Source organism: Chinchilla lanigera, unplaced genomic scaffold (genome assembly GCF_000276665.1).
Source record: "Chinchilla lanigera isolate Chin_1 unplaced genomic scaffold, ChiLan1.0 scaffold00031, whole genome shotgun sequence".
In the NCBI taxonomy this organism is placed as follows: Eukaryota; Metazoa; Chordata; class Mammalia; order Rodentia; family Chinchillidae; genus Chinchilla; species Chinchilla lanigera.
Window position 1 is genome coordinate 19,206,401 of NW_004955432.1, and position 8,609 is coordinate 19,215,009.

Below are 8,609 nucleotides of genomic sequence, written 5' to 3' on the forward strand. Positions count from 1 at the left end.
TTATATGAATCTCTGTGTGCAGCACTAAGGCTGAAGATATCCAAGTCAACCTATGAGTAAGTGAAAATCAGGAGTGGTTAATCAGAGATGGCAGGCTATCATGAGAGTTTATATAGCACCTTAAGTAAGGTTTCTAGAAGCAAGACATGAGAAATAGCATCAACCAGGGCTGGGGATTCAGCTCAGTGGCACAGCGCCTGCCTGGCAAGTGCAAGGTCGTGAGTTCAATTGCCGGTACTGAAAAGAACAAAAACAAAAACAAAGAAACAAAGCAATAGCATCAATCTCTCACTTTGACCCCAACTCTCGTTAGCTCCGGCATTATTTTGGGTAGCATTAGAAAATGTAAGAGCTGCAGTGACTGCTGATAAACAAATGACCTCTTTCCCCCACCCTTTTGGATAGCTAGCCCTTGTATCCATGTGCTCTGCACCCACTGATTCCAATTGCAGGTAAGAAGATGTTCTGAAAAAAATATGCATTTACTGAACACATACATACTATTTTCCTATCATTCTTTAAAAGTATAGTAAAAGAACTATTTACATAGAATTAGGTATTCTAACTAACTAGAGGTGAATAAAGTGTATAAGAAGGTAGTGATAGGTTATATGTAAATACTATTTCACTTAATAGAAGGCATTTGAACATCTTCAAATATTGGCGTCTGCAGATACCGAGTTGATTGTATTTGTCTTAAGGGAGGAAATACACTGACTTGAAGCTGGAAAGAGACCTTAGAAGCCCTGTAGTTTACCTCTGTCACGTTCCACATAAGAAAACAGAATCAAGCCACGTAATTGAGGCACTATGGCTGAGCCCTGGCCTGCCGTGGTCTCTCCTGGACTTCTCCGGTCGTTTGTTCAGGTCTGAGAGAGCAGATCGCATTGGGAATTCTGCGCAGCCCCCTGCATTGTGTGTACAGCAGAAGGTTTCACTAGGACACACGGAGGTTTAGATGAATTCTGATGTTCCTGGAGGGAAAGTGTGGAGTAAGTTTCATTTGATCTGTACATGACAGTTTCTCTGCACCGTCATCAGCATGAAAGTGAACTGCGGGATTACGCAGTCACGTTGTAAAAGTCAGTCGCATACACAGTCACAGAAGGCAGGAGACGTTGTGCATATCAAGAAAATAGAGTTGCAGCCAGTACCATTCTGCTCCATTTCATATGAAAATGTGAAAATAATTTTTCTTCCCTGTGTTTTCACTATGCTTACTATAAAATACCTCATCCCAAGCCACTTCTCTTCAGAATATTGCTACATATTCTAAGGATATGTTTGATGATTGCTTCAAATAAAAAGTGTCAAATTTAATGTATATGAGTGAATGGCTTTGGCTAATTTCCATAGTGAATGTTTAGCATTTTCCCAAATGCTATTTTTGGAGTTATCTTTATAAACAGTATAATAAAGGTGGCCCTTTTATATCATTTAATTTGAGTTTTATAGATTTACTGCTAAAGCAAGTGACTAAGGAATATGTATTATTTTCCTAAAAGAAATAGTGTCCAGGGAAAGAGAGGTCCTAAGTTTTTATCTTGAAGTTCAAAAAAAAGATATACTTCTAATATAGACAGAATCTCCAGCATATCTTCCAAACAACTTTGAAGATGATTTAATTTCATTTTGCCCTTTGATGCAAACATACTATTGATTATTCTAAATATGGAAAAGAGTTCAAGTGAACTTGCTACTTATGGATACACCACCTGGTAGTCCTGTTTCATGGAAAACAATGCTAGACCTGCTGATAGGAAATTAAACTGGTCTGAGCATGGTCATTTTAGTTCTTGGGCCAACAGATACAGATCTGTGCATACCTGCTTGGCTTTTACAATCAGATCAGATATCCTTGAGTTTGCATTTAATGTCCTAAGCTCTTTACACACGCAGAGGGAGTAGAAGTTTTGGAAAACCGTTAGATAATTTCTTTATTGTAGATAATTAAAATACATATTTCTGAAGCACTCCATGATTAATCTGAGGATCAGAGTTATCTAGATTCATGCTTACTTTGTCACATTCCTAATTTACCTTTGAGCACACACAGTATGAGGCATGCTGTACTAAAGGCTACTGTTCTTCAGAGGCATATTTTGTGATACAAGCAAAATTTGGGTCATATTGAAATCAATGTAGTGATTGAAATCAATCAGTAATAATCTCTTTTATTAACTTCCAAAATGCATTCACTTTAAGTGAAAAGCATGCCCATTCCTTTTTTAATTTATTCAATAGATATGTATTTAGCAACTGTAAATATGTGCCAGATTTTTTTCCACAATTCTAGGTGCTTTTGTACAGCAATAAATAAAATAGCTGAAAATTGCTATCGAAATGGAACTTCTGTTTTTGTGAGGGAATACAGACCATAAACAAATACTAATTTATAAACACTCATACATATAATATAGTAGGTGCTAAAACACACTCTGAAGAAGAGTAAAGCAAGATAAAAGGGGGTTGAGAAGAGAGGAGTGGTGTGTGTGCTACTTTATGTGAAGTGGGCAGAGAAGATTCTGATAAGGAGACAGTGCCAGCGGAGCTGAAGGAAATGAGATCGCATGGAGAGTGATGCTTATCATGCAGTGGAACACCAAGGCCAAAAGCTTGAGTATGTGGTACTACTGCCATGCCTACAGAAGACACTGAAAGTGTAGGTTACTGTGGTGGTCACAGAACTGTTGGTAGAAGATGCTGGGATTTGAACCTTGGTAGCAAGAGATGTAACGAGTAAAATAGGATTGTCCTATATCGGAGGAAAGCGCATTCTACCTAAAGCCAGGGCCTTTAGGAGAACGTGTCCTTGGTGTGCTACAGGATCAGCAAAACATCACTGGGGCTGGAGCCTAGAGATATAGGCAGATAGTGGTAGATGGTAAGGGTTGGTGAACAGCTTTGGGTAGAGGTGTGTAGGGCCCTGTAGGCTATTGTAAGGGCTTTATATCTTCTTATGAATAGTGTGATCTTATTTATCTTTTCCAAAGGTATCCTGGCAGCTATGCAGAGCACACACAGTTAGCAGTGGCAAGGGACAGTGGCAACAGTCCAGGCCAGAGAAGATTATTGTGGTTTACTGTAAGACGGCAGAAGAAGCAGGGATGAGCAGTAGGTGGGTTCTGCGTGTATTTCAGAGAAAGAGCCATTATGATTTGTTGACAAGTGACGGCGGATAATATTACAGTGAAGCTGTAGTAGAAAAATCTGAATGATTATATAGTCAGAGGAAGTGTGCTTGAATGGATTCACTGAGGATAATGTCCACATTTGAAATTTGCATTTCTTTCATGTGAATGCTTTCTGTAGCTCCTGCTAGTACCATTTTCTTTTTTGTAAGAGTAGGAAGAATTATTGAGAGGAAAAAAGCTTCTCTCTGAGAGGGACAGAAGGGGGCCCGGAAAGTGGGTTGCCCACCAACCCCGTTTGGAAGGGTGTTTTATGGAGCAAAGCCATGAGGTGAGGCAGGCATAAGTGGGACAGAACTATAACCAATCAATAACAAGTATAGTCGCTTAGGTCATATTGATCCAATGGCAAATCATAGGATGGATGTGAGGTGGGACAAAACTATGGTCAACCAATAAGATTACAAGTATAGTCACTAAGGTGACATTGATTAAATGGGGAAGCATGTCACATAGTCTAGTACCATTTTCTGTTTCACCTAATGCTGCTCAGAAATTATTCAATCAGCCATCATTTATATCATAGTCACTATCTCAGTCTCTTGAATGATATTTTTGTGGAATTTCATACATAATTTTTTGTTGCAGTAGGTTCTATTGTGTGTGACTATTTTTAGAGAATAAAATCACATCATCAGAAGGACAGATTCTGATCTTTTAGTGACATGTCAAATATTATAAACATTTATACTTACACCCATGAAGAAAACAATGTCAGATTATTAGGGAAAGTGTAGGTGACTCATATATGAAAGAAAGAAAGATATAGGAGTTGGAAAAATATGCAAATCAGAGTTCCTATCAAATACATTTGGAAAAAAATCATTTTCAACTATTAAATTTTATGTATTATCTCACTTTTCCATTTTTTATGCTCTGTTTTCCTTAACTCAAGGTAATTAAATGATGTTAGCATAAAAAAGTACCTTTTTCAGAAGCTGAAACATTTTCCCACTTATTTTGATCTATAATATAGTATTAGTAATTAAATTATATGAATTATATGTATTTACTTTGATGTCACTATTTATAGAATTAAAACTGTAAAATCTTTGAAAAAGTTACCATATTATAAAGATTACATTTGGCTTTATACATAACAGCTATGTGTTTTAACATGCAAAATAAACCATGTTGAATATGTATAAAAAGTGGAGTACTGGTATGAAACCATTATATTATCTGATGTGTCTTCTATGGGGCCCTGACAACTCTAGCTGCCCATTGTGTTTGTCAGCTTGGGCTGCTATATAATAAAGCCTCGTAGACTCAGTGGGCTAAAAGCATACATTTATTTCTCAGTTCCGGAGGTCGGGATTTCTGGAATCAGCATGCAGACTTGGTTGGGTCATGGTGAGTGCTCTCATCCTGGTTTGCACATAGCTGCTTTCTTTTTTCTTTATTTTAAAGAGATAAAAACCTAACAAAACAACGACAGTGAAGACAAAAACAAAACAACACAAAAACAACGACAACGATACATGACCTCAAAACAAAATGATAGGAATTAACAATGGTGGCTACATTACATACTCTTATCTTCAACAAAGATGCTCAGTCCTCCAGATGTAAGAATGTAACATTGATGAAAGACAGGAACAAGTAATAAAAAAAATTGGAAACAATGCAGATCTTCACTGTACAAGATGGTAGGAGTTCAACAATGATTCTTATATTGCATAGCTGTTTTCTCATTGTAATCTCACACTGCATAGTCCGGAGAAGCAAGCTGTCCTGTGTCATTTATAACCCCACTCATGAAGACGTCTTCCTCTTTAGCTAATTAACTCCCAAAGACCCTACCTCCAAAGAACCTCACTTTGGGGATTAGACTTTACACATATGAATTTTGAGAAGGTACAAATATTCAATACATTGCAGTTTTATTTTTTTAAAGGTGCACAACACAGCTTTAATCTCATCACTTTTAACAACACTGTATTAATTCTTTCAGTGATACAGTGCTTTTAAATTTAAGCTTTGTCTTCAACAAAGTGATTGTGACACTTAAAAGCATGTGATCACATTGAAGAGCCAGTACCATCAGTTAATCCTCGGCTATTACATTATTTCCCACACCAAGGCTTCATTCTGATTTGGCAATTGATGGGTAAGTCCAGAAGAGCCTGTCATTTGGATCTCCGCAGGTGGACAATGATTTCACCAGCACAGAAATTCATGGGCCGTGAGATTCCATGTCACTGGCACCACTAGGAGAGCATCGTGCGAAAAGGGAGCCCACGGCTACCAGTCTGTGCCTGTCCTGAAGGACCCTGTATGGTTTGGCTCTAGGACCCTGCTGATCCACCAAGGGGCACATCAGGAACAGCTGAATCCCAACCAGTCACTTTAACCAGGACTGAGTCCCTAACATGTATCAGAGTAGACGTGATCGGATGAGACACAGTAGATTTTACAGGTAAAATGTCATCCTCCTGCCCGTGGTGAAAAGTTTTGTTCTACAGAAGCCATTTCATGTATAAATGACATTAATTACTCATAGTTAAAAACACCCAACAGTTAAGCGTTGTGATTAGGCAGCAGGGAAACAACAGGGTTAGATTATGCAACAGAAAGATCCCAACTACTCATAAACAGCAACTGGGCTTGCTTGAAGGGCGGTGGGAAATTCTCCAGACTACTGAACAAAGACACAAGGACTTCTCACTCTCAGCCAGGTATTAGAGAGTACAAAGACAAATTTCTTGTAAGACGGAAAACAGAAAAATTCACGTACAAAACACCGTGCCCATAATAACTATGACACAACCCTTAGGGGGTAAACACATCTTTTGAAATGTATTTTCTTCATTGCAGGTGCACCTAATCACGTCATGAGAGTAGTTTCTCCACAGAAAGCTTTGCTTGCTTCCTACGAGTACATGCAGTGCTATTTGAAGTATGGATTTTGTTTTGTTTTTGTTTTGTTTTTCTTCCGGTACCAGGAATCGAACTCACAACCTTGTGCTTGCCAGGCAGGCGCTGTGCCACTGAGCTAAATCCCCAGCCCCTGAAGTAAGGATTTTATTAAAATGATTTGGCAAGCAGTAAGTTAAAGCCCAACAAATTGCAGCAAGGCATCTCACATTTTTTAATATATCAGTGTGTCCTGTTAGTAGTCCCTGTGGAAAGAGGATAAATTACAAAGCACAACCCAAACTTATTTACTAATACCTTTGTTTCAGGAACTGTCTTAGAGCACTGATGTTTTAAAGCACACAACTCAAGAAATATTGCTTTTAAAGTATAAAATCTCAGCCCTATTTCTTTTCCCTCCTTTAAGTGATTTTCCTACACTATAATTTTATCATTTTTGCATACTTGCATAATGGTTACCATTTTTTAAAATTTTTTAATACAGGATTTGGGAACTATTGGGAGACAGTAAGCTTTGATCATCATCTCCATGCAAAATAAAACAAAATTCAGAAGTATTCAATTTGATATATGTACAAAAAAAGAGTTAAACCAAAAATCACTATCACCACCACCAAAAGTATGGAAGTTTATTCATTTTTTTTGGTTGAGAATATGTGAATATTCTAACCTTAAAAGCAGTCAGTCAAGAAAAGAATTAAATATAATTTGGATAGATAAGAGTTCACTAATAACTGAAATTTTACAAATTATAAAAAACCCAAATTACAAAGCAAATTATAACATAAAGTAATTACAACAAATATAACAAAAGATTGATATCTTTAACAAAATTGTATCCTATGTCAGTAAGAAATATTCAAGATTTCCAATAAATAAGTGACAAAATATAAGGAACCATTTTATCACAAAGGATCTAGTTCATGTGCAAAGTTATTTTAAGTATTACAGTGCTCTGAGTCATTTTTTTGTTGCTGGGATAAAATATCCAATATCTACAATGTAAAGGGGGAAACATGTGTTTGGGCTCAAGGTTTGGGTCCATAGACAGCTGGTTCCAAGGGTGGTAGGCATGGTGGAAAGGTCTGGTGGGGGAAAACTGCATATGTGATTGTAGCCAGGAAGGAGGGGGAGAAAGGAGAGACCGAGGATGGAAATATACCCTTCCAGGTCTTGTACTCAGGGAACTGTCTCTTCTGACCAGACCTCCTCTCCTCATAGCACACCCAGCTACACAGCCACGAGTGGATGCACAGTGAATCCATCAGTAGAAGAGTACAGACCCCCAGGATCCAATCACCTTCCCAAATCCCCATCTCTGAACCCATGAGGCTTTTGGGGGGATATTCTAGATCTAAACTACAACATTCCAGCCCTAGCCCCCCCAAACTTCTATCCATATCTTCATGCAAAATGCATTCAGTCCATCTCTCAGAGTCATTGTTGTAGTCAGGGCTTTGCAAGGGAAACAATTTAATTTGGGACACACACTTTATAGAAATACTTTATAATAGTCATGCAGAGTCAAATATAAGAGTGCAGGAAATATGTCCACACACTAGCGACCCAAAAAATTTAGTTGAGGGCCTGGATCCCATGGCAATGTCCTGCATGGGTCTAACTGAAGACCTAGAGCTCATGACAGTATCCCCCACAAGTCCAACTGGAGGCCTAGAGCCCACGACAATGTCTCATGCAGGCCTGTTTCACAGAACTGTGCTGGGAAGGCCCAAAGTTCAGTGGTGGAAGCTAGAAAGTTTGTGCCCAAGGGGTGAAGGATTTGTGCCAGCAGGCTGAGGGATCTACACTGGAGCCAGGAAGTGACATTCAAAGTAAGGACCAGGGCTCCCTCAAAGTGAACCACAGGCATTCTCAGTGACAACAAGGTCCCAAGCTCCTGTGATGATAAGAACAGCAGAGTTCATATCAGGAAAGCCAGCATGACAAATTCCTCTAGGAGAATCAACAGCATTCCATCTTCCCCTCTGGAGCCAGGAAATGACGCTCAAAGTAAGGACCAGAGCTCCCCTGAAAAGAACCGCACCCATCCTCAGCAACAAGGAGGTCCTGAGCTCCTCTGATTAAGAGAACAGCTGAGTTCATATCAGGAAAACCAGAGCAGCAAGCTTCCCCAAGAGAATCAACAGCACCACCTCTTCCTCTCCAGTTCTCCTTTTTATGCTGTGGGCAACAGTCCTCAGGGGGGCCTTCCACACCCAGCACCACGCTGATTCAGTTCAGCTGGGTGTTACAAGTTGACCACCAGCTGTCAGTCCACCATAGTCACCAAAGTCTTGATAGTTTTAGCACTGCTGAAGAGTCCCAGTCCAAATTCTCCTTTAAGACTCAAGGCAAAAATCTTGGCTGTGAGCCTCTATAAAAATATATGAAAAACCCAAAGAGCAAAAACAGAGCAAAAAAGGAGATAATACAAATATAAGAGCAAAAAAAAAAAAAAAAAAAAAAAAAGAAGATAAAGAGGAAGTAGGAAGAAGTTCAAATACTTCCCCAAATTAACTATTCCATGTATCCAAAATATTT

At 38.8% G+C, this 8,609-nt stretch overlaps 1 pseudogene; it reads right to left on the reverse strand.

The window, feature by feature from the left end:
- Positions 1 to 8,337: 8,337 nt before the first annotated feature.
- The window catches only part of LOC102004631, a 12,122-nt pseudogene continuing 11,850 nt past the window's right edge, over positions 8,338 to 8,609 (reverse strand).